Below are 25819 nucleotides of genomic sequence, written 5' to 3'. Positions count from 1 at the left end.
GGTTGAACTAGGTGAGGTAATGTTACATTAGGTAAGGTAAGACTGGGTTGGGGAAAATAAGACTGGGGTGGGGAAAATAAGACTGGGGTGGGGAAAATAAGACTGGTTTGGGGAAACCAAGACTGGGGTGGGGAAACCAAGACTGGGGTGGGGAAAATAAGACTAGGGCGGGGAAACTAAGACTGGGGTGGATAAAATAAGATTGGGTTGGGGGAACCAAGACTGTGTTGGGGGAACCAAGACTGTGTTGGGGGAACCAAGACTGGGTTGGGGAACTAAGACTGGGTTGGGGAAAATAAGACTGGGTACGGGAAACTAAGACAGGCTTGAGGAAAATGAGACTGGGTTGGGGAAAGTAAGACTGGGTTGGGGAAATTAAGACTGGCTTGGGCAAAATGAGACTAGGGCGGGGAAACTAAGACTGGGGTGGGTAAAATAAGACTGGGTTGGGGAAAATAAGACTGGGTTGGGGAAACTAAGCCTAGGTTGGGGAAAATAAGACTGGGTACGGGAAACTAAGACTGGGTTGGGGAAAATGAGACTGGGTTGGGGAAAGTAAGACTGGGTTGGGGAAAGTAAGACTGGGTTGGGGAAATTAAGACTGGCTTGGGGAAAATGAGACTGGGTTGGGTAAAGTTAAGATATCCAAGCTATTTAGAAAATAAAATTAAGTTCGCTTTGTTAGCCTACGTTGGGTTAGGTGAGATAAGGTAAGTTTACATCACAAGGACATTGTTGCTTAGAAAGCAAGTCTAATAATTTTTGTTTAATTTCCGCGTTTTTAAACGTAATTGCGGTTTAATTACTGGTGACACATGAGCTATGTATTTCACAAAATAACTATGATGAGTCATGCTTATATCTGCAGTTTCTGACTGGCGTAATAAATAGTTTTGAATCCGGAGGTTTCTGCAACTCTAAATCTCAGGTTTCCCAATTGGATAAAGTCAGAATAGTTATAAATATACAAGGACTTTGGAAACAAAACAGGAATACTAAACATAAACAATAATGGTAACATGTGAATAAAGCACAATATATCCAGTTGGGAAATATCTGGTTCATGCATTTCGTAGGAAATCTAAGGATCATTTAATAATAGAACAATGATCAGAAATCTACAATTCACATAGAACGTTTTTTTTAGTTTTTTCGGGAAAATATGTCATGTGTGTTTAATAAATGACTGTAACAACGCACGCCCATAAAAATTTGACATTATACTTCTTAATAAACGTTTTATAACCACTTACCTGATCTCTTGAATGTTGAGTTTCAAATTTATGATGAGATTCAAATTAACTTAACATCTTCGTTTGTCTGGGATTCCCGTATCTTCCAAAATTAAAATATTTCACATAAAATAATCATTGAATATCAGGAAGCTTCACGTTCAATGTTTATAGTTCATATCCTAAGCTTCCTTAAGACTTAGACAATAGAATTTCCTCCACACGAATCATATAAAAAAAGCTTATTTCACTTAATTATATTTCCAAATCAGGAATCACTGACATGTTCCCTTTTCTGATGTAGTTATTTACGGAAATGACGAAGACAAGAACAGCTTGGGAACTGCACACTAATAATACTAACGTGTCTGTAGGAGGGACTAAACCAGGAGGCAGGACTCAGGGAGTCCAGATTTCCTAGACTGGAAATTCCTTATTGGCAACTCAATATCAGCGGAAGAAAACGTCTTGTGGATTTCATATTGTTTAGTTTAGATGTCATAATATTACAGTTCAAAATGAAATCGAAAGGCTTTAATTTCACCAAATAGTAAATACACACCAGTATTCTTTTCAAATTCAGTTTCTAGTAGTAATACAATAACCTCCATTTAAAACTGCCTATGGTATGAATAAACTATTTCATGCCGTTTCAAAATTAAGTATTACAGCTTACTGAGAGAATCAGGGATCCATATTGTTTAGTTTAGATGTCATAATATTACAGTTCGAACTGAAATCGAAAGGCTTTAATTTCACCAAATAGTAAATACACACCATTATTATTTTCAAATTCAGTTTCTAGTAGTAATACAATAACTTCCATCTGAAACTGTTCATTGGTGTGAATAAACTGTTTCATGCCGTTTCAAAATTAAATATTACAGCTTACTGAGAGAATCAGGGATTTCAACGCACTGCCAACGACATTGATATAGTTCTAGATGTGATGATTTTCCAGTCTGCATTACAAATTAATTGGTTGATTTTTCTATAAATATGCTTAATTTCATTACAAAGGGGAACTGTTATTTAAACCAAAGCGTCTGATGAAAGTAAATGATTTAAGGATTTCTTTATCTCTGATGGTAACTCTTGTCAACAATGATCAACTTTGTTTTAAAAATCATATATAGCAATAGTACCTTGTGAATAGAACAAAAGTCATTTCGAAAAATTTGCGTATACGCAAAGAACGATAGTTAAAAATACAATTTTTGAAGAAAGAAAAAAAAATAAAACTCCACACTATGTAATCAACTATTGTACATCTGGCATATGCGTGACCAAGTTCTGTGGGTCGCGGTTTTAACCAAGCAAATGACATTTAGGTTGAAAATCATATTAAAACCAAAGTAAAAATAGTATCTGAGCTATACTTCTTTAAGACTCGACCTTCAAATGGAGTGGGATGGTGGGCATAATGCCATTAGCTGGTCTTAGTCTCGTTGCTAGAGTAAATAACACATGGTATATCCTTAATTTTTTTGTAATGCGTGATGTCATGTCTATGCTCATTCTATCTATTCAATTAAGAAATAAATACTTTAACAATAGGATATAAACACCAAATATACAATACGTTTCAGTGAGATGAAGTCATACCATTGTATTCTTTTGTCTTGAAGATCAAATTCATGTTCCCACGGTCTATGGGGTTAATTTTAACAAAAGGATGCTACAATAGACGTAAGTGTTTATTCGGGGAAAAAAAATATAATTATTTTAAATTTGTAGCCCTAGATCTTCTTAGCCAATCATTTCGCAATTTTCTTCTTCTTCTTCTTCTTCTTCTTATTATTATTATTATTATTATTATTATTATTATTATTATTATTATTATTATTATTATTATTATTATTACAGTCCAAGCTACAACCCAAGATGGAAAAGCAGGATGCTATAAACCCAAGGGCTCCCATAAGGAAAATAGCCTAGTGAGGAGAGGAAACATTTTAATTGGATAATACTGTTAAATTATTACCTTTGATTCATGAAGATAGCTTTGTGTGGTGTGGTAGGTTATCTTAATTATCAGTCTACTCGTAAACATTGTAACCAATAACAAAAACGTATGCACTATATATATATATATATATATATATATATATATATATATATATATATATATATATATATATATATATAGAGAGAGAGAGAGAGAGAGAGAGAGAGAGAGAGAGAGAGAGAGAGAGAGAGAGAGAGAGAGAGAGAGAGAGAGAGTGCGTATATATATATATATATATATATATATATATATATATATATATATATATATATATATATATACATATGTGCGTGCGTGTGTGTGTCGTGGTCTGGAATAACAGCCTATTCAGGAGGATATTGTATGAAACATTACTTACTGAAACATCATGATTTCTGAAAGGTGTGTGTATTTAGTAAAGTCACGTGTAACTCTAATTGCCCTTTACAGTACAAGTTCATCTCTTTTGCATTTACCAAGACGTTTCATCTATAATATACATTCTCAATACTCTTAACATAGGCGTTCGCTATACAAACATGACGAGTAACTATTCCTTAACAAACGCTTCATCTCACTATGTCCACACACTTCTTTCCTTAGTAGTCCTTCTGTCACCTGTCAGGATTTCTTAATCAAAATGCTGCCTAGTTCCTGGTTCCTGGTTCCTTATTGCTCAGTAGTCCTTCTGTCACCTGTCATAATTTCTTAATCAAAATGCTACCTGGTTCCTGGTTCCTGGTTCCTTATTGCTCAGTAGTCCTTCTGTCACCTGTCAGAATTTCTTAATCAAAATGCTACCTGGTTCCTGGTTCCTGGTTCCTTATTGCTCAGTAGTCCTTCTGTCACCTGTCAGAATTTCTTAATCAAAATGCTACCTGGTTCCTGGTTCCTGGTTCCTTATTGCTCACTCCGCAAAATAAGTTTGCGCACTCTATCTCTTTATAGAAAGGCGCAAAGCTTCTAAGCTTATTCTTATTATTGTTATTAAGTTTATATCATCTGTGCCTTAAATAAATTAATATCATAGTGAGATTCTCAATCTTTACTTTTATTCCCTTCTACCTTGAAATTAGATAGGATAACACCTTGCTATCATCAGTTTTGGCAACCTATTGTGGTAATCAATTTGGACTTCTTAAACTCTTCTTCCAATTACCATAGCCTCCGTACCATGGTCTTCCTCTGTCTGAGGTTAGAATTCTCTCGCTTGAGGGTACACTCGGGCACACTATTCTATCTCATTTCATTCTTGTTTTGTTAAAGTTTTTATAATTTATATAGGAAATGTTTATTCTAAGGTTGTTACTGTTCTTAAAATATTTTTATTTTTTCGTGTTTCCTTTCCTCACTGGGCTATTTTCCCTGTTGGAGCCCCCTGGGCTTATAGCATCTTGCTTTTCCAACTAGGGTTGTAGCTTAGCAAGTAATAATAATAATAATAATAATAATAATAATAATAATAATAATAATAATAATAATAATAATAATAATAATAATATATCCCTGTGATTTTGTAGAACAGTCGGAGTTGGGGGAGAAGGTTTGGACTGGATTGGTGATCGGAAACTAGCATACCTAGAGTATGCTGGTGATGCTGTCCTTGTTAGCAGAACACCACAGGATTTGCAATGCTTGCTTACCAGAATGCATGAAATATCACACAAGGTTGGGCTCAAGATAAATAGAAGAAAGACAGAGATGACGAGAATGGAGTATGTAATGGAAGATGAAATATCATTGGAAGGAGAAAGGAGTATTGAGGCAGAATCATTTAAGTATTTAGGAACTATTATCTCTAATACAGGGTCTTTAGAATGAGAGTTTAGTAAAAGATTGAAAAAAAAGCAAACCAGAAAATTGCTAGGTTAAGTAAAATTTTGAAATCATATCGCCTGAAATTACATATAAAAATCTGACAATATATCAGTTTAGTGAGATCAATGTTACTATATGGACATGAGTCATGGTATGACAATGAAACAATCTCCAATAGATTTAGTAGATTTGTTAACAAAGCCCTCCGAAGGATATTAGGAGTTAAATGGCAAGACAGGATTAGAAATGAAACTATACGAGAGATTACTCGAGCACCATATGTGGTTGAGATCATGATGAGGGGTAGATGGAGATGGTTTGGGCATGCTTTTCGCACTCCACAAGAGAGATTAGTTCACCAAACGTTCAGCTGGGCTCCACAAGGCACTAGATGAATTGGAAACACCAGGCCTACATGGCTGAGGACTATGAAGTGTGAAGTAGGAGATGATGAATGGAGAAGTATTGAATTAAAAGCTCAAGATAGAGACCACTGGCGAAATCTAACCGAGACCCTTTGCGTTAATAGGCGTAGGAGGAGATAGTGATGATGATGATGATGATGCTTACTGTCTCCCATATCACTATATTTTTTATACAACGAAACAATCATTCATCTCATCGATTATTTTGGAACTTTTCCCTCCGCCAAATATACCTTGCAAACCCTAGTCAGCTAATTGTGCGATGACATCCGAACTGTAATATTTCACTTGTAATTTCATTAATTCTTGGTGTGTCTTTAATTTAGATTTTAATTTATCTTTCCTATACATACATACATACATACATACATACATACATACATATATATATATATATATATATATATATATATATATATATATATATATATATACACGCATATATATTTATATATATATATATATATATATATATATATATATATATATATATATATATATATATATATATATATATTATACACACACATATACGGTATATATATATATATATATATATATATATATATATATATATATATATATATATATATATATATATATATATATATATATATATACTGTATATCACTTTGCACACATTTAAAACAGCCCTTTAAGCATAACCAATTGAAAGAATATTTTACGGCATTCCGAAGTGGAGGTCCCTAACTATTTTAGTCCCTTCATCCCTTGCAAGTTTTGTGTCAATCAACCTTCTATCTCTCCACACCGAAATCGTCTACTCTTACCATCAATCTTATTCTTTATTTCCCTTAGTCGTAGTTTCTCAAATATCTCACTTTGTTCGTGATAAACATTCTTCTTTTATTGTCTATATACAATCTGTTCCCTTTTGACTTAACCACTGATAATATTTATATCTCCCATTTTTTTGATATATCAATTCTCTCTTTTATTTAATTTATAATATATCTCATATCATTCTTCATGTCTTGGGCCATATTTTTCCTAATTATATTTCTTATTTCTTGGCTATATTTTTATTCTATATTTTGAGAATTAAGAGTAACTGTTATAGATTGTTCAATAGAAGAAGAATGTGAGGTTTTGGGTTGTAAAATAAATCTGTAATTTGAGACTATTTCGATATAAGTAATTAGGTATAGATTGAATATCTAAGTTTATAATTCATGTAATTACTAATTTTAATTAAATTTATGAACTATTTCATCATAATTTCATAGACAATAGTATTTAGGTAAATCTTTAGAGATGTTTTACACAATGCATTTCTTGTCAACATTAAGGAGTAGCAGGGTTGCCATTCGTACGATAATTATCGTACATGTACGATTATTTTGGGTCCGGTACGATGTACGATACATACCTTAGGTATATACATATGTGTTTAATTAAACAATTTAGTAAAATATTTTGAAATAAGTCAATCATGTAACTCTTTAATAATTATATTGAAACTGTGCATGATAATTTTGGTTGAAAAACGACAATTTTAAGGCTCATGTACGATAATTCAGTCGAAATAATCTGGCAACCCTGAGCCGAATTGTAAACAAAAGAGCTGCGTCAATCAGGCGATACGCTAAAAGTATTTCCGTAAATAATACGGACAAGGTAATTGTAAGTTGTTGTGAAACTGCATACGCATTGAATTATAGTTATATTAGAGTATAGAGGATATCGTAAGCTTAGTAGAGTAAGAATTTGTTTAATTATTGGATCAAATTTCCCCGTCAAAGCTAAGCGTCTAATTATGGATGTGCTAGCCTAGTCTGGCACAAATTCACCGTGCCTGTATTTCCTAAAACTTTTTAATTGGAAATGAACAAAACTTTATGAACAATGAAAGATTTGTTACTTTTTATGAGGTTTATTTATTGTTTGCAAGTCTGGGCAAATACCATCTATAACTAGTTTAGTCTGGTGTTAGCCTAGTGGTCACGTAGAGAAATTGGTATGAATGCAATTTGGTAAAATTATAATTACGGACGGGGAAACATTTTGATATATACAATGAAAGATTTGTTACATTGAATGAGGATTACTTATTGTTGTTTGCAAGCCTGTGGGTAAATACCAGCAATACTAGTCTAGTCTAGTGTTTGCCTAATGGTCACGTAGAGAAATTGGTATGAATGCAGTTTGGTAAAATTATAATTACGGACGGGGAAACATTTTGATATATAAGTATTTCAGTAAATATTTATTTGCTGTGAAAATAGTGTAATTTTCGAAGAAAACGGGTGTTTTTCTGAAGGAATATACTATTTTAGCAGGAAAGTTTTCCCGGCCGTAAGTATAATAAAACCTGCAATTTTACTGTTGTATTAATTGAATGCATAGAAAACGAATTTCAACCAGTGTTTTCATGTGCCACAGACGACTATACAGTACAGTATATATCATTGTGCGTAACGGTAGTTGTAATTAAATCAGTGCGATACCTCTAGTCTTGAGTACCCCCACCTACCTCAAATTAGATTTAGATGTCCTGGAGCCTTTGTATATCAGTGGCCAGTTCCTCACGCATTCATTAAAAATGGACGGGGTGTATGTATGATAGCGGCCAAATGTACGTATTATTATGGCTAAATTAGAATACAGCAGCGTAAGGGTGGTCGCAGGGGGCCGTTAGCTCTCCCGTTAGTTAAGTAGGTAAGGACACGGCTTGTAGGGTAGGTTAGGGGGGAAAGTTTAGGCTAGTTAATGACCATTCTTAATTAACGTGGGAGGAACTGGCTGCTGATATACAAAGGCTCCAAATGGACATCCACTAACCTAAACTTTCTCCCTAACCTACCCTACAAGCCGTGTCCTTACTTATCTAACGGTGGGGCTAACGCAACCCCCTCCCCTGCGACCTCCTTACACTGCCGTATTCTAAGTTAGACATAATAATACATACAGGTGGCCGCTATCATACATACACCCCGATGTCCTCGCTGGATTTTGGGGTGACCCCAGCTCTTCATTCCTATAACTGTATTGGGGTGATCCTACCCAATCATTCTCATATCTGCATTTGGTAGTATATATAGTAACCGCCAATCCCCCTAACTCCCTTATTTTCAACGCTATCACAAAATTGTATAGAATAAAAAATGCTCAGAGTGTTCTAAATACCACAGGTAAGTACCTGATGTAGTTTCTTTTGGAAAATCAAGATTCCTTTAAAATTTGTCGATCAAGCTCTTTCCCCTGACAAGGACTTTCTTGCTTCTGTAATCCGAGAATTCACTGTAGATGATGTTTTGATCAATTTGCAGAATACTGAACTAATTGGCGGGGGCGGTAATTTCAAAGGATCCAATCAGACCCTGCTTTACCCTGTAAATTGCCTGAGGGCTTTTTTATCCAATCTGAATTCATTATCTCTAAAATTCAAGCAGGGTAATTGGAGCATTAAGCATCGGTCAGAGATGCGTGTACAGTGAACCCTCGCTACTTCGCGGATTCACCACTTCGCGGATTTTTTCCATAACCCATATATATACAGTAACATATATATATATATATATATATATATATATATATATATATATATATATATATATATATATATATATATATATATATATGTATGCATGTATTTATGTATATATGTATGTATGTATATATGTAGGTATGTATATGTGTATACATATAAATATATATATATATATATATATATATATATATATATATATATATATATATATATATATATATATATATATATATATATATATATATATATATATATATATTTCAATATTAATCTTACCCGACATGATATATATATATATATATATATATATATATATATATATATATATATATATATATATATATATATATATATATATATATATACAGTGATACCTCGGTACTCGACCATAATCCGTTCGAGATCCGTGTTCGACCTCCGATTTGTTCGAGTACCGAATTTTTTTTCCCCATAAGAAATAATGGTATATATTCTATTCCGTTCCCAAGCACTCGAACAGGCCCAAAATATTAATAAAACGTGTACCTAAACAACAATAATTATCTAAATGTGTATGAAATTGGTCAGAAAATCCTATAAAACAATTTTAAACCATTTACTGTACTAAAATAAAACAATTTTAAACCATTTTCTGTACTGTAGTGAACATACCTTTGAGCAGCGGTTCGATGGCATACAGGGATGGATGTGGAGAGGATGGAAGGGGGAGGTTACTGCTTGGAAGGAGAGTCCCCTTCCATGATGTGGCGGGGTAGTTCTCCTTCAGGAGTTGTTTCTCTCTCCAATGAAAGGGTGGGCAGATCTATTTCAGGGGTTTCTTCTCTTCTTTGTCTCTTCTTTGGAGGAGAAACAGGCTTTGATGTAGCAGCTTTCTTTTCTTTTGTGAAAAACTGGTCTATTGTTAATTGTTTCTTCCTCCTCTGCAGTATTCTTCGAAAATGATGAATACCTGTTCTATTACGAATACCTGTTCTATTACGAAACTTTTCAAACCAACCCCTGCTCGCTTTAAATGTAAATGAATCACTTTCACTGGTACTCGGACTTTTCTTCACTAATTCTTCATAGATATGCAACGCTTTTTCACAAATGAACGCTTCACTAACACTTTCCCCGGCCAACTGTTTTTCTTTAATAAATATTAAAAGCAACTTTTCCATCTCCTCAATCACTTGTGGCCTTTGCTTAGTTACCGCCGTAACTCCCGTTGCAACATTCGCCTTCTTAATCATTTCTTTATGCTTTAAAAACGTAGAAATGGTCGACTTCGCCATTCCGTATTCTACCGCTAAATCGGACACTCGTACACCATTCTCATATTTCGCTATAATTTCCTTCTTCAACTCGATCGTTGTTCGCACTGTTTTCCTCTTCTCCTTCCCCTTAACACTCATTACTTTCTTGGGACTCATTATGAAAGCTAAAAAAGCAATTAAAAGCACTGAAAATCACTAAATCACAACGAATGCTGATCGCGCGTTGTCTGAGTGACGCTCTCGAGAGAACTGATGCTTCCCGAACAAGCGAGAGTGGCCGAGATGGCGCGATCATCACAAAGCCCATGCGGTCGTCACGTGTTCGGCTGGTCGAGTACCGAATTTTTGGTCGAGCACCGCAGCAAAAATTTCTCGAAAATTTTGGTCGAACTCCGAATTGTTCGAGTATAGAGTCGTTCGACTACCGAGGTATCACTGTATATATATATTTTTCAATATTAATCTTACCCGATAATCATGTAGCTGTCAACTCCGTTGCCCGACAGAATTCTACGGAAGGGATACGCCAGCGATCACTATACAAGAAGGGGGTGTACTCACCAGCGCCACCTGTGGCCAGGTACTGCAGTACTTCTTGTTGACACCATTTTTTTTTCCTCTGTCGTGCTTCCGGCAAGACCTACATGGATACGCTTATAATTTTGGAGTCTTGTTCACGGTTTTTGGTGAAGTATTGCTCTAAGATTTCAGCTTTCGCTATACAGGAAACTTGTCTCTTAGCTTAGATAGCTTTTAGATTGATTTGATTAATGGTTAACGATATTTTGCTTTAATTGGAATTCCCCCTTGACTGTTCTTTGATTCAAGATGTCCGACCTTTCTCAAGCTCCTCCCCAAAGACGATGTAGGACTTGTATTAGGCGTATTCCGAAGGCCTCGGTTGATCCTCACACCGTTTGTTCCGACTGTAGGGGAAAATCCTGTCAGTTGGAAGATCGATGTGAGGAATGCGCCGGACTTTCGGAACTTGATTTTGTTCGATTCCTCAAGTATACCACTAAGTTAGAGAGAGAGAGAGTTAGGAGGAGTTCGGCTCGCTCTTCGCTTTATTCCTCACCCCATGATCCTCAACCTTTTCCTCCCCCTGTAGTGGCTACCCCCGATCCTACTATTTGTGCTCAGCCTGATATGTCTGATGTTTTACGTGCCATTCAGGCTTTAGGTGATAAAGTGGAGTCGGTAGTGAGTGACCACAAGTTCCTCTTGGCAGACGTCAAGGAACTTAAAGTGAAAAGTGCAGTGGGAAGTGGTAGTGCCAGTGCTGTGCCGAGTGCTAGTGTCAGTGTCAGTGTTGTGCGTGAGGGTACTTCTGTGCGTGCCAGTCGTCCTCCCAGTCCGGGACCTCTTGCAAGCTCCCAAGCCCAGGGGAGAAGCAATGTCGAAGGGCAAAAGGGTTCGGCAGGCCTTGATCGGCGCACAGCAGTATCCTCGGTGGTTGCGGGCGTATCTTACAGAGATCGTCACTTCCACTCTCAGACGATTGAGCCCTTATTTTCCTCGTCTGCAGAAGAATTTTCGGGGAGAAAACGCTGGACTCAGGTCTCAAGACCTCTTAAGCGTAAAGTCCAGTCCGCACGAGTTCTACAGCCCGGATGTAGTCATTGGGCTAGCTCTGACTCGCCGCAGTCATCAGGTGACTGCACGCCTCCTAAGAGAGGTAAGGCGATGCCTCAACAGACCTCAACTTCTGTTAAGGCTCTGCCTCAACAGACCTCAACGTCTGTTGATCCCAAGATGGCTTTGCTGCAGTCTATGCAGTCGCAGCTTGCGGTATTGATGCGTGAGTTTCAGGCAGAGAAGGTTACACCTCCTCCTGCGAGCGCTCCTCCTCCTCTACGCAGTCCAGTCTGCCAGACGTACGAAGTTGAGGTTCCTCAAGCTACCTCCATGCGTGAGCTACCGCGTTGGGAGTTGCCAGATACCAGCGTTGTGCAGCAACCTCCACCTTCCTTGAGGCAGGAACCTCTTACCACGCGGCAACCTCCTCAACAATGGGGACAGGAGTCTTTTGCCTTACAACCTCCTCTACCTTTGAGGCAAGAGTTTCTTGCAGTAAGACCATCCTCGAGGCAGCAACCTCTTGAGGTACGACAACCTCTGCCATCCTTGAGGCAGCCACCTCAGCTCTCGCAGCTGATACCTCCACTTTCCTCGAGGCGAGAACCTCAACTCTCGAGGCAAGCACCTCAAGAACCTCAACTCGTGAGACAGGAGCCTCTTTCTGCGCAGCCGCCACCTCAACTCTCGCAGCACCCACCTCAAGAACCTCAACTCGTGAGACAGGAACCTCTTACTGCGCAGCCACCTCAACCCTTGAAGCAAGCGCAACTCTTGAGACATGAACCTCATGCAATGAGTCAGCCACCTCAACGCATGCATCTACCTCTTTCTCCTCAGCTTGAGCAGTCTTTGCAGCCTGAACCTCAGGTTTTACTACAGTCGCCTCTCACCACGCTTGCTCCCCAGACTCCCGCAGAGCCTCCTTCTTCCCAGCCTCATGACTTTGTCATTACCAGCCCTCATCCTCTTCAACAGAGACTTGAGGATGAATCCGCAAGTGTATATGCACCCGCTTGTCAGGATTCTGCCGTTCAGCATACCGCTGTAACTTTACCTCTCGCTTCTCAACCCTCAGGTGATGAGGTTTCTGAGGAGGAAGCTGCGCACCTGGATGATCCCTCTTCTGACGTGGAGGAACCCAAGTCGTTACCACCCTCCATTGACTTTCGCAAGGTCCTGGCTCTTTTCAGAGAAGTTTACCCGGATCACTTTGTTTCTGCTACCCCTCGCTCTCCTCCATCAGAGTTTTCTCTAGGCATGCAACCTGTTAAGTCTGCCTACACTAAGCTCGTCTTCGCTAGATCTTCTAAGAGAGCTTTGAGAATGTTAGGGGATTGGTTGCAGTCCAAGCAGCAACTAGGGAAGACGTCATTCATGTTTCCACCTACTAAGCTGACTTCTAAGGCGGGCGTATGGTATGCCACAGGAGAGGAACCAGGCTTGGGAATCCCTGCCTCTGCCCAGGCTGACTTCTCAAGTTTGGTTGACTCTCCACGAAGGTCGGCTATGAGGCGCTCTAAGGTCTGCTGGACCTTTTCTGACTTAGACCACTTCTTAAAGGGAGTCTTTCGCGCCTTTGAGATTTTTAATTTTCTCGACTGGTGCCTGGGGGCCTTGAGCAAGAAGACTGCCCCATCTGACAAGGACTCGGCCATGCTTATAATGTCCTGTATGGATAAAGCAATTCGCGATGGTTCCGGCGAACTTGCCTCCATGTTTGTTTCGGGAGTACTCAAGAAAAGGGAACAACTTTGCACCTTCCTTTCCACTGGTATCACCTCTTGTCAAAGGTCTCAGTTACTTTTTGCTCCGCTTTCTAAGTTCCTGTTTCCTGAGGACCTTATCAAGGAATTGTCTGCGGCTCTTATTCAGAAGGACACTCATGACCTTGTGGCCTCTTCAGCACGTAAGGCTAAGGTTGCTCCTTCGGTTCCTAGAACTTACCGCACCCCAGTGGCCGATACTCCTGCTACAAGATTTATTCCGCCCTTTCGTGGCAGAGCCCCCAGCCGAGGAAGTACCCGTCCAGACGGTTTCAGGGGCAGGTCCAAGAAAGGTCCCAAGCCTTCGAAAGGCAAACATTGACTCTCCTCCTCTCCAGACAGCAGTAGGAGCCAGACTCAAGATCTTCTGGCAAGCTTGGGAAAGAAGAGGTGCAGACGCCCAGTCTGTCAAGTGGCTAAGGGAGGGTTACAGGATACCATTCTGCCGCAATCCCCCTCTGACCACTTCTCCCATCAACCTCTCTCCCAACTACAAGGAAAAGGACAAGAGGCTAGCGTTACACCAAGAGGTGTCGCTCCTGTTACAGAAGGAGGCAGTGGTGATAGTCCGGGACCATCAATCCCCGGGCTTCTACAACCGTCTCTTTCTGGTGGCCAAGAAGACAGGAGGTTGGAGACCGGTGCTGGACGTCAGTGCGCTCAATGCTTATGTCACCAAGCAGACGTTCACTATGGAGACGACGAAGTCGGTCCTAGCAGCGGTCAGGCAGGAGGACTGGATGGTCTCGTTGGATCTGAAAGACGCTTACTTTCACGTTCCTATTCATCCAGACTCCCAACCTTTCCTGAGATTCGTTTTTGGAAAGGTTGTGTACCAATTCCAAGCCCTGTGTTTTGGCCTAAGCACGGCGCCTATGGTGTTTACGCGACTGATGAGGAATGTTGCGAAATTCCTCCACTTGGCGGACATCAGAGCCTCCCTTTATTTAGACGACTGGCTGTTAAGAGCCCCCACAAGTCGTCGCTGTCTGGAGAGTCTCAACTGGACTTTGGACTTGATCAAGGAACTGGGTCTTTTGGTCAACTTAGAAAAGTCCCAGCTTATTCCTTCCCAAACCATCGTTTACCTGGGAATGGAGATTCGGAGTCAAGCTTTTCGGGCTTTTCCGTCGGCCCCAAGAATCAGCCAAGCCCTAGAGTACATTCTGAGCATGCTGAAGAGGAACAGATGCTCGGTGAGACAGTGGATGAGTCTAACAGGGACCCTGTCATCGTTAGCCCTGTTCACCGAGTTAGGGAGACTCAACCTCCGCCCCCTTCAATTCCATCTAGCAGCTCACTGGGACAAGAATATGACGCTCGAAGCGGTCTCTATTCCTGTTACCAAAGAGATGAAGACTACTCTCATGTGGTGGAAGACCAACATCCTTCTCAAGGAGGGTCTATCGTTAGCGGTTCAGACCCCCAATCTTCATCTCTATTCGGACGCATCAGACTCGGGCTGGGGCGCGACCTTGGACGGACAGGAATGCTCGGGAACATGGAACAAGGAACAGGAAACGCTTCACATCAACTGCAAGGAGTTGCTGGCAGTTCATCTGGCTTTAATGAACTTCAAGTCCCTCCTGCTAAACAAGGTGGTGGAGGTGAACTCCGACAACACCACAGCCTTGGCATACATCTCCAAGCAGGGAGGGACCCATTCGAGGAAGCTGTACGAGATAGCAAGGGACCTCCTCATTTGGTCAAGAAGTCTAAACCTCTCACTGGTAACGAGGTTCATTCAGGGCAATATGAACGTCTCGGCAGATCGCCTCAGCAGGAAAGATCAAGTCATCCCCACGGAATGGACCCTTCACAAGAGCGTGTGCAACAGACTTTGGACCTTGTGGGGTCAGCCAACGATAGATCTGTTCGCCACCTCCATGACCAAGAGGCTCCCTTTGTACTGTTCCCCAGTTCCAGACCCAGCAGCAGTTCACGTGGATGCTTTTCTGCTGGATTGGTCCCATCTCGAGCTATATGCATTCCCGCCGTTCAAGATCATCAACAGAGTCATTCAGAAGTTCGTCTCTCACGAAGGGACACGGCTGACGCTGGTTGCTCCCCTTTGGCCTGCAAGAGAATGGTTCACAGAGGTACTACAATGGCTGGTCGACGTTCCCAGGACTCTCCCTCTAAGAGTGGACCTTCTACGTCAACCTCACGTAAAGAAGGTACACCTAAACCTCCACGCTCTTCGTCTGACTGCCTTCTTTGGCTTAATGCCTAAATCCCATATTCAATTCAATTCAGACTGTCGAAAGACTCGCTAGAGCTAGAGGCTTTTCGAAGGAGGCAGCCAGAGCGATTGCCAGACCAAGGAGGATATCCACTCGTAGAGTCTATCAATCCAAGTGGGAAGTCTTCCGAAGCTGGTGCAGAGCCAATGCAGTTTCCTCTACCAATACCTCTGTAACCCAAGTTGCTGACTTCCTGTTACATCTTAGGAATGTTAGATCTCTTTCGGCTCCTACGATCAAAGGGTACAGAAGTATGTTGGCTTCAGTTCTCCGCCACAGAGGTTTGGATCTTTCCTCCAACAAGGATCTACAAGACATCCTTAAATCTTTCGAGACTTCTAAAGAACGTCGATTGTCCACTCCAGGCTGGAATCTAGACGTAGTCTTAAGGTTCCTTATGTCTCCTAGGTTTGAACCTCTCCAGTCAGCTTCTTTCAAAGACCTTACTCTCAAAACTCTTTTCCTCGTCTGCCTTGCAACAGCCAAAAGAGTTAGTGAGGTTCACGCCTTCAGCAGGAACATAGGATTCACATCCGAATCAGCAACATGTTCCTTACAGCTCGGATTTTTAGCAAAAAATTAACTTCCTTCACGTCCTTGGCCTAGATCGTTCGAAATTCCTAGCCTTTCCAACATGGTGGGTAACGAGCTAGAGAGAGTTCTTTGCCCTGTCAGAGCTCTAAAATACTATCTTAAAAGGTCAAAACCTATACGAGGACAATCAGAGGCCTTATGGTGTGCCATCAAGAAACCTTCGATGCCTATGTCCAAAAACGCAGTTTCGTATTATATAAGGCTTCTGATTAGAGAAGCTCATTCTCACATGAAGGATGAAGACCTTGCTTTGCTGAAGGTAAGGACCCACGAAGTGAGAGCTGTAGCCACTTCGATGGCCTTTAAACAGAACCGTTCTCTGCAGAGTATTATGGATGCAACTTTTTGGAGGAGCAAGTCAGTGTTTGCATCATTTTATCTCAAAGATGTCCAGTCTCTTTACGAGAACTGCTACACCCTGGGACCATTCGTAGCAGCGAGTGCAGTAGTAGGTGAGGGCTCAGCCACTACATTCCCTTAATCCCATAACCTTTTTTAACCTTTCTCTTGAATGCTTTTATTGTTGTTTTTTGGGTTGTTACGGTAGGCTAGAAGCCTTCCGCATCCTAGTTGATTTGGCGGGTGGTCAATTCGTTCTTGAGAAGCGCCTAGGTTAGAGGTTGTGTAGAGGTCCTTTAGTATGGGTTGCAGCCCTTTATACTTCAGCACCTTAGGGTTGTTCAGCCTCCTAAGAGGAACGCTGCGCTCAGTAAGGAAGACGAACTTATTAAAGGCAGAGTAATGGTTCAAGTCGACTTCCTTACCAGGTACTTATAATTTCATTGTTATTTTGAATAACTGATAATATGAAATACGGGATACTTAGCTTCTTGATATACATGTACACTGGTTTTCACCCACCTCCCTGGGTGTAAATCAGCTACATGATTATCGGGTAAGATTAATATTGAAAAATGTTATTTTCATTAGTAAAGTAAATTTTTGAATATACTTACCCGATAATCATGATTTAATTGACCCACCCTTCCTCCCCATAGAGAACCAGTGGACCGAGGAAAAATTGAGGTGGTGTCAACAAGAAGTACTGCAGTACCTGGCCACAGGTGGCGCTGGTGAGTACACCCCCTTCTTGTATAGTGATCGCTGGCGTATCCCTTCCGTAGAATTCTGTCGGGCAACGGAGTTGACAGCTACATGATTATCGGGTAAGTATATTCAAAAATTTATTTGTTCCGTAACCGAAATACAAACCACGCTATTTACAAAGGGTATTACTTTTAGCGTAGCTGAAATGGCGAGCCATTAGAATTTAACGAGGGTGTATTACCCCCGCGCTAGTTAGCGGGGGGGGGTAGGGGAGTGGTAGCTAGCTACCCCTCCTCCCCCTCACACACAGGTGAATACTCACTTTCACTTTTGGCTCGGACTGTGACAGACGTCTCTGTCTTGGTCCTCGCTTGGCAGCCATTGTCTGTTTTGTCTTTACTTAATCGCTTACTTTTCTTTTACTCAATATATATGTAAACATGTTTTCATGTTTGTATATATATTTGAGTATAGAAATAAGTAAGTTTCCTTTTCAGATGTGTGTGTGTAGTGTACGATATCTACGTGGAGGCCTCGGCAGTTAGGCCACCACGGCCTAATTTTATGGGTTGCGATCGAGTTTGACTTATGTCTTTCTCTCTCTCTCTCTCTTGAGGTCGTTCACCCTTTTACTATGTTTTACTACTCCCTTGTAGCTTCCTTCCCGTGTGGGTGGGGTTGCTACGCCGTACATTTTGTCTCAATTAGTTTATGAATCTAATTGTAGTTGTTAATTTTTCAGCTTGTAGAACGATTCCTTTCGGGGTTTTCGTTTTTTTTTTTTTTTTTTCTTTAGTGTTCATTCATTTTTAAATTACATAATTACATAGTTACATAATTATAATTGTTATAATTCTGTTTTGGTTACAGCTCTCCTTCCGCGAGTGTAAGTGGTTGTGAGGGCACGTGCCTGTTGTGTAATTCTTGTTCCTTTTCCTCGGGATTCCTCTTCGGAGCCTTCCCGGGGGAATGAATGTGTACTAATATTATTTGTTTTATTTTTTTACAGTTACCGATCTAGTTCGTTTCTGTAATATAGCAACGGTGTGAGCTGTCTGGTTGAGTCCTGGGGATTCGGCTGTTGCTGCCTCCCCCCTTGTATTGTCGTCAGGGGCGTGTCTCCTTCTACTGGTAGTACTCCCATGTCGTCGGACAGCTCTCCAGTTCATTTTAGAACAGTCAGGAGGCTTGCCTCCTTGGGCGGATAACTTTCCTTCCGAGGGAAGTTTTTTCCTGTCCAGGCTTGAGCTTTTCCTCTTTTGGGGGGTTCTTCTCTTGCCTTTTTTTCGTGCGACTATGCTCTTGGTGCTGAGCGGTCGCACCTGCAGTTTCGCTCAAGGGGCTGGGCAACTGCAGGAGCTCCTCTTCGGAGGATTGCCCCTTTTAGGTCACTGGCTGACCAGTCTCTTCCACGAAGTGTTTCTCTTTCGTTCGCGAGAGAGTACACTCATAGAGACTCCTCTTCGGAGGTTTCTTCTGTTGCTGTTGCTGTTGGCCTCCCTCGCCGTAAGGCCCTCCGTCCGCCTCGTCGTAAGGGCCTCTCATCTCCCTATAAGGGTGCTTGAGGCGCCTTTTTGAATCTCCGTTTGCAGCCTACAACTTCTTTTTTTCGATCTTCCGTCTTGGTGCAGATGGACAGCAGTCTAATCTCGTCTTCCGACGGGCAACGGTCTTCCCGACGGACAACGGTCTTCCCGACGGACAGCGGTATTCCGACGGACATCAGTCTCCCGGCGGACAACGATCCCTTCGGGGCAAAGGGTTGCCCCCACGGGGGTTCTTCCCTTGCGTGTCAGGGTTTCCCTGCGCGCCCTTCTGTTCGTCAGCGCTCTCCTGTTCGTCAGCGCTTTCAAGATGATCTTCCCTGAGGTTCCTGTTACGTGCCCTGTGCGCCCACGTTCGCCCTCGCGATCTAGAACTTCGGTTCAGGTCGGGGTCAAGGACTCTTCTTCTTTGTGCAGGCTTCCACGCGTAGCCTTCTGCTCGTCAGCGATCATCAGCTCGTCAGCGATCATCAGCTCGTCAGCGATCATCAGCTCGCCAGCGATCGTCAGCTCGTCAGCGATCATCAGCTCGCCAGCGATCTCCGGATCGCCCACGTGTGTTACAGCTGGCACGCCAACGTTCTCCAACACTTCTGAAGGAACATGGTTCGCCAGCTACTAGCTCAACTGCGGATGCTGATCGCCATCGCGCGACCCTCAACTGCGGATGCTGATCGCCATCGCGCGACCCTCAACTGCGGATGCTGATCGCCATCGCGCGACCCTCAACTGCGGATGCTGATCGCCATCGCGCGACCCTCAACTGCGGATGCTGATCGCCATCGCGCGACCCTCATTTACCTGCGCATGCTGCTCGCCATCGCACAACCCTGAACGATTGCCCGCTTACGCATGCTGCTCCTCATCGCACCACCCTGAACGATCGCCCTCCTGCAGATGCTGATCACCATCGCACCCTTTCACGCGATCATTCACCTGCGCATGCTGCTCGCCATCGCACAACCCTGAACGATTGCCCGCTTACGCATGCTGCTCCTCATCGCACAACCCTGAAACGATCGCCCTCTTGCGGATGCTGATCACCATCGCACCCTTTCACGCGATCATTCACCTGCGCATGCTGCTCGCCATCGCACAACCCTGAACGATTGCCCGCTTACGCATGCTGCTCCTCATCGCACAACCCTGAACGATCGCCCTCTTGCGGATGCTGATCACCATCGCACCCTTTCACGCGATCATTCACCTGCGCATGCTGCTCGCCATCGCACAACCCTGAACGGTTGCCCGCTTACGCATGCTGCTCCTCATCGCACAACCCTGAACGATCGCCCTCTTGCGGATGCTGATCACCATCGCACCCTTTCACGCGATCATTCACCTGCGCATGCTGCTCGCCATCGCACAACCCTGAACGATTGCCCTCTTACGCATGCTGCTCCTCATCGCACCACCCTGAACGATCGCCCTCCTGCAGATGCTGATCACCATCGCACCCTTTCACGCGATCATTCACCTGCGCATGCTGCTCGCCATCGCACAACCCTGCACGATTGCCCGCTTACGCATGCTGCTCCTCATCGCACAACCCTGAACGCTCGCCCTCTTGCGGATGCTGATCACCATCGCACCCTATCACGCGATCATTCACCTACACATGCTGCTCGCCATCGCTTACCGCCAGCGATCTTCTTCACCTACGCGGCAGCACGATCCCTCGCCGTCACGCCCATTCGCCTGCGCGCCCGCGCGATCGCTCGCCTGCGCGCCCGCGCGATCGCTCGCCTGCGCGCCCGCGCGATCGCTCGCCTGCGCGCCCTCGCGACCGCTCGCCTGCGCGCCCGCGCGACCGCTCGCCTGTGCGCCCGCGCGACCATTCGCCTTTGCGCGACCGTTCGCCCTCGCGCGACCATAGTTCGCGGCGAATTCCACAGCCGGTGGTAGCAGCAGGGACGCGTGCTCCTAGGCGGCACTCGGGATCACCTCCATCCAAGCACAGGTTGGTAGTGCAGGACGAAGACAGGTCAGTACAGCATTCTTCCCACCTTCTTTTCAGGCAGGAACCGTCGTGTCCTCTCCAAAGGATCGCCCGATCCCTTTCACCTTAGCGAGGATTTCGGACTCTGTGTCCTTGGAGCAGCAGACATGGTTTGATCCGCTGGCACGGGCGTTAATGAGGGTTATGAAACCAGCACTCACCGGCCAGGGTAACAAACCAGCGGCTGTCTCTCCTACGCTGAAGAGAAAGAGAGGAGTGGACTTCGTGGTGACTTCCCCCAGGGCGAAGTTGGTTCCCAAGAGGTCGGTCTCGAGGGTCCCCTCTCCTGCACGAGTACTCTCTCCTTCTCCCGCCCTGGAAGGATTTTTGGCGGGGGGGCTTTCCGTTGAAGATTTCTCCATCGGACAAGGGGTGACTGCTTACCTCTTCCTCTGGGAGCTTACCAGGTTCTTTCCCTCCTCGGTTACGGCCCGAGGTTTGGTTCAAGGAAGCTACAGGAAGATCAAGGGTACTTTCCTCCTCTCGAGCTCAGGCACCTTGGCCTTTCGTCGTTAAGTATCTACTTGCGGACAAGCTCGATGTTGTACCATCTGGACGCACTGACTGAAGGCTTCCTTCGGGTGTCTCATCTGTGGAGGTCAACGACCTCAGACACCCTTCCATCCTTGAGAAGAGTTTTGTCTTTGCCCAAGGACAGAGACTTAAACATCTGCTGTGCGGAGTAAATCGACTTCCGGTTTCACTCCTCCAAGGCGCTTTCTTCCAGACTCTGCAGGGCTCCAGCTCCCTTTTCTTTCAACCACGTCGGCCTAAGTTATCGGCTACGACAACTGGGACAAGGTGTCCAATTGCAGTTTCCTCCTGTCAGGAACAGATGGCACGGGAGACTCCCCCGGGGGGGCATAGTCCTAAAAGGAGTTCACGAACTCTAGGATTGCAGGTTTTTTCGCTGGGAGGATGCTTAAGGTTACTCATCCGAATGACAGCTTCCCGATGCCCATTCCCGCACAATCTCTGTGAGTAGCCAAGGATATCGCGCCTGCCGTCTCTGTCAGCGAATTCAGTGTCTCTGAACCTCTATGCCATAGCATCAGCAGAGTTGCCCGGTTGGGCAGAATGATCCATACCTTAGGCGAAGGTCTTCCTTAGGATCATCGACGGCTTCACCCCCGGCCCCCTCAGTCGATCCTTTCTTGTAAGGAAGGATCTGAGAGGGGATGTCCATAGTCGGCCTCTCAGCCCTGATCAAGTTTGTCGAACAAACTTCGGCCAGCGTAGACCAGCAGAATCGATCAGACTGGTAACGAGGCGACAGGACTCCTTTAACCCTGGATCGGAAGGACGGGTACTTTCAGTTTCCATTCCATCCATCTTCCAGGGTGCTCGTCGAATTCAGCCTAAACTGCAAGTATTCCTGCTTATGATGCAGTGTGGCTATCCCGCCGTGGCATAGCAGGTTTGTTTCCCCAGAGAACTCTCCCTGCCTTCCTCTTGGCCGCTCAGGTGCAGACTTCCGCCTCCTCTGCTGTTTGGAGGGCTGGTCAACTCCGGTAGGCTCGGGTTTCGACCTTCTTCAGCGCCGGGAAAAGCTTCCGAATGCTGACCATGAGTGTGGGCTCATGGTATTTTGCTTGGAGCCTTCTCTTCCTCTGCCTCAACATCTGGAGTATCTGGCCATGATATTGAGTCAACCGCCTTACCACGTTGGAAACCCCGCTTCTCGTCCGTCCAGCGAGGTTAAGCAACTTCGGTACTTGGATGGGTGACCACCTGGGGACGCCAGATTCTGTTACCACATCCTCCGAGCCTTCCTTTCGGTTGACTGTGGCAAGACTGAGGAGAGTCGCAGTACCCGTTCTCAGTCAAGCAGAGTTTTCAGCCCTACCTTGGAACGTTTCCTAGTTCTTCTTTCCTCATTGACCCGTTTATAGTCCGAACGGTCGCCTCAGGATAAGTTCCATGTGGGGCGATCCAAGTTCCGGTGGCTTCAGGCAATGTTTAACCGGACTCCCTGGCCCTATGGGACCAGCGGAACTATTAAACCTGCAATGGGTGTTGACCTATGGAGCCTCTTGATGGTAGTGGATATTCTCGTCCTTTCCCCACATTCTTGATGCGGTTCTCGGACTCGTCAAAGGAAAGGGGGGGGGCATGTTCCGGTCCAGGCCTATGGTCAAGACCTGAAGGATACCTCTCCATCATTCAGGCAGGCTTAAGGGCCTTAGTCTGGCCCCTCTTCAGATCCTACCGCTCCTGCCAAGTCGCCCCGTTGCGTGTCGACTTCATGCTAACCAGCAGGGGACGCATTTTCACACCTTCACATCTTGCAGTAGAGATACCGGGATGATTGAGATTCTCTCAATTCCACCATCGGCTCTCTCATTCCAGGCAGGGGAATGTTTCTCTCAGACTATTCGAGCAGAGCCTCATAGAGAGAGTGTACCTAGGGGTCTTTGACCTTGGGTAACCAGCAAGTGCTGGTCTGGGGGACCTGATCGCGACAGCTTGGAACCTCAAGCTTCCGCTAGTTTTCCCCCCAGTCTCAGACCCCGAGACTCTGGCAAGATGCATTCCGGTGATGGTGGGACAACTTCGACGCCTGCGTCTTCCCTCCTTTTTGTCTGCGGACAATGGGTCTCAACAAAACCAGGTTGTCTGTCAACCTTTCAATGGGAGAGCTCCACTGGGACTATGCGCAGAACGGTTTCTGGACCCTCTGCTTCCCCTGACGGAACTCCCGGGAGAGCTTCTCCCACGGCGCAGACTACTCAAGCAACCACACTGCGACATCTCTCCCGAACCGGGGCGTCGCTTCGGCTTCATGCCTGGAGACACTACGCTTCCTCCTCTAGAAGAGACAACCCGCTACAGTCGTGGTACGGAGGTCGCGTCATCTGCGATAGTCATCCACAGGGGTCTCCCAGGCAAACTGAAGAGTCTAAGGTGGTTGGTGCCGTGGGAGATATACCTCTTCCCGTGAGGCCTCTTCTCCAGCAATAACGGTCTTATTGCCTTTCGGCGGGAGGAAACTCCTTTCCGCTCTTGGCAATGAAGCCTGTCGCTCAGCCTTTCCCTGACCTTCAGGCTTAAAGGAATAACTTTTTCCTGCCCGCTGGATCTATCCTCGCTCATGCGAAGCTACGATCGTCCCTGCCCTAGTCGGAGGAAGACCTCCAACTTGGAGCATGGCTCGGACTTTTAGTCCTTTAAGAGATCTTCTCAAGACCCTTTTACGACAGGCCTCGGATTGTATTCCGCCTTGGGTCTTCTGCTCACTCTGGCCACGGCCAGTGTGTAAGCAATCTTCTTGGTCTCTTACTACTCCCCCCCTTTCTAAGGAAGAGGGGAAGGCAACATTCAGGCTCGCTCCTGAGTTGTTGGCTAGACTCAGAATCTGAGGGTCCCGACCCTTCGGTCCGATTCATTCAAGATTTTGAGTCTCCATTCTGTGTCTGATGTCCCAAGACCTTCTCTTTCTTGCCAGTACAGGAATCGAGAGGTTAGCGCTGGGAACAGCTGCAGTTTGGCCTCAGTTGCAGCCGATTTGGGAACACAAGGAGGACATGGGGGGAGAGTCACCAGTATACCTCTTCAGCCCGGACTCAAGGACATTCATCTCGACCTGTCTTCAGACCCTCCCCCGTCACGTCGCCCTACAGCACGATGTTGGATACATCGCAACGTCCCTCGCCTTCGAGTAATACTACTCTGTGACGCAGGTGCTACAAGCTGGAGTCTGGAAGCGTCTGATGACCTTCGCAGCCCGCTTCCTGCAGGGCGTGACCCACAGGAGTCTCGATACGTTTTCTATCGCTCTGTGGTGGCTACACAACAGCTGGTCTAACCTCAGGCTCCTTTTTGGACAGGTAGCAGAAGGTTGAGGGCATTGTTATCAGGTTTTAGTCTGCATGAACGAAAGAAGTATGTCTGGCCCTTACTTCTTTCTTCATCATCCCCTCTACGGGGAAGCAGCATCCTGGTCTCTGCATAGCTGACCTCGAACCTCTGCAGGTAAACCATGCTTCCTTGTGTTCCGAGTATTGAGTCAATACTGTCGCGTCCCCCATACCCTGACGAGGTGGTATTGGGAACGTCCTAACCCAGAGTTCCTTCTGGAACTCCAGGTCAACTGCCTAAGACGGGTCACACTTCTTCCTTCACACACAAGCTTACGTAGGCCACATGGTTCCTTGCGGTGCAAGGAACTTGTGAGGTGCAGGGACTCCTTTTCTCGAGTGCGACTCACTCGGATTCTGAGTCCCCGGGTAAAGCCAAAGCCAGTATGGCTGGGGACTTTCCACCCTTCCTAAGGGATAAGTCACCCTTTGTAAATAGCGGGGTTTGTATTTCGGTTACGGAACAAATGACAAATTCGAAGATAATTTGTATTTTTCCTAACCATACAAACCTTAGCTATTTACACATATTTGCCCGCCAGCCCTGTCCCCCAAGACAAGTCCTACCTCTAAGTGAAAGTGAGTATTCACCTGTGTGTGAGGGGGAGGAGGGGTAGCTAGCTACCACTCCCCTACCCCCCCCGCTAACTAGCGCGGGGGTAATACACCCTCGTTAAATTCTAATGGCTCGCCATTTCAGCTACGCTAAAAGTAATACCCTTTGTAAATAGCTAAGGTTTGTATGGTTAGGAAAAATACAAATTATCTTCGAATTTGTCATTTTACTAATGAAAATAACATATCTCTAAAGTAGGAAGATGTGATGTAGTTCTAAGGGAATAGTATGGGAAATATGTCTGGGTAATAAGCAAAGCTCTACCTCCAGTTTGTTTCTTCATTATGATCAGAGATAAATGTAAACAAAACATTGGTTGCCATTTTTTAACGTGCTTTTTAGCGTG

The 25819-nt window shown here is 44.3% G+C and overlaps 2 protein-coding genes across 3 annotated transcripts in view; one reads left to right on the top strand and one right to left on the bottom strand.

The window, feature by feature from the left end:
• Positions 1-1605, bottom strand: part of LOC137653758 (inverted formin-2-like) — a 98799-nt gene extending 97194 nt beyond the window's left edge. Inside the window, exon 1 of the mRNA XM_068387383.1 lies at positions 1254-1605. The gene's annotated coding sequence lies outside the window, so the exon portion shown is untranslated. The remainder of the gene's footprint in view (positions 1-1253) is intronic.
• Positions 1606-7026: 5421 nt separating this feature from the next.
• LOC137653757 (serine-rich adhesin for platelets-like) overlaps positions 7027-25819 on the top strand; it is an 81010-nt gene continuing 62217 nt past the window's right edge. The window contains exon 1 of one of the 2 annotated variants that reach the window (XM_068387381.1): positions 7027-7106. The gene's annotated coding sequence lies outside the window, so the exon portion shown is untranslated. The remainder of the gene's footprint in view (positions 7107-25819) is intronic. The other variant, XM_068387382.1, reaches the window with a different exon arrangement.

This window comes from Palaemon carinicauda, chromosome 14 (assembly GCF_036898095.1).
Source record: "Palaemon carinicauda isolate YSFRI2023 chromosome 14, ASM3689809v2, whole genome shotgun sequence".
Classification (NCBI taxonomy): Eukaryota; Metazoa; Arthropoda; class Malacostraca; order Decapoda; family Palaemonidae; genus Palaemon; species Palaemon carinicauda.
This window is presented reverse-complemented; position numbering and strand designations above follow the sequence as displayed.